We start from the raw sequence: 1,262 nt of genomic DNA, 5'->3' as shown, positions 1-1,262 counted from the left end.
TATGTAGAGGTGACACAGCGAGCAGCGTGTAACACAAAATCGTGTACCCAAAGATAATTATCTTTCGCTTTCTCGACGTCATGGTAGAAAAGCGACAGCGCGCGATTACATTTAGAAGATTATTTTATAAGACAGCTCACATTAAAACCGTAATGTGTTCCTGTGATTTAAAAAAAAACAGAAAGAAAGAAAGCGATAAAAACTAAAAGGATTTGCGGAGAATCCGCAACTCTGTTCTCTATCGTAATTGTTTCTCTATCGTATCTTTTGCATGTATCGAATCCGCAAGAAATGAAATCGTGCTCTGTTAGGAGAGTATTAAATTGTTACTATGATATAATTCTTAGAGACTTGTGTCCTATCGTTTTGTTGGAATTTATCATGAAAATATCACTGGAAATCTGTCATAATTTGTAGTATATTAACGATGGGAGAAACTCAAAGTTCTTTATTGTATAAAAGAAACCTATCGTTCTCGAACGATTGTGTACGAACGATATTTGACTTGTATAATTACGATAGAAGGCGTGCATCATAATCTATCATCAAGTAGTTATACCAAGAATAGATGTTTTTCTATCGACTTTTTACAAAAAGCGTAACACGCTTTGGCTAAGTACATTCGTTAACAAAATTATCGTATAGGTAAATTTATGTCCAAATTTAGCATAATTTTAAATGAACATAATACTGCGAAACATTATCGTATTTGAAATCTTTTTCATTTCTTTTAAAGAATTAAATCTGTACTTTAAGAACCATTTGTCGTATTTTGAATTTATTCTTTCCTCTTCCAGTAGTCTTTTCAAAAGTAAAAACATGTTACGTCTCCAAAAAAATTGCACAATTTGACATATCCTACGTGGACAATCAAACTTTTTGCGAAATTTCATGATATCTATCGTAAAGTATAGACTTTCTTCTGCAATGTAAAAGAAAACGGATTTTTTTCGATTTTTTTTCGCGGAGTTGCGACATATCAACGTTACCTATACATTTTTTTTAAATCGCTTAATTTGACGCACTCTACTGAGTGGAATGAATTCTTTTCACAAATCTTACGATAATTATCGTAAAAATACCGACGTTTCCTTGCAAATAAAAAACAAAAAGGAGAGGTGCACGACTTTCTTCCGCGATGTTATACGATAAGTGAAAGTTACCTATGTATTTATATTCAGTTATCGTCAGAAGAGAATAAATTCAAAATCCGACAAATGCTCCTTAAAAAAAAGTACAGACTCGACTCTTTAAAAAAAAAA

The sequence above is a fragment of the Odontomachus brunneus genome, unplaced genomic scaffold (genome assembly GCF_010583005.1).
Source record: "Odontomachus brunneus isolate Ranch 3 - 2012 unplaced genomic scaffold, Obru_v1 Obru_scaffold_268, whole genome shotgun sequence".
NCBI classification, from domain to species: Eukaryota; Metazoa; Arthropoda; class Insecta; order Hymenoptera; family Formicidae; genus Odontomachus; species Odontomachus brunneus.
This window is presented reverse-complemented; position numbering follows the sequence as displayed.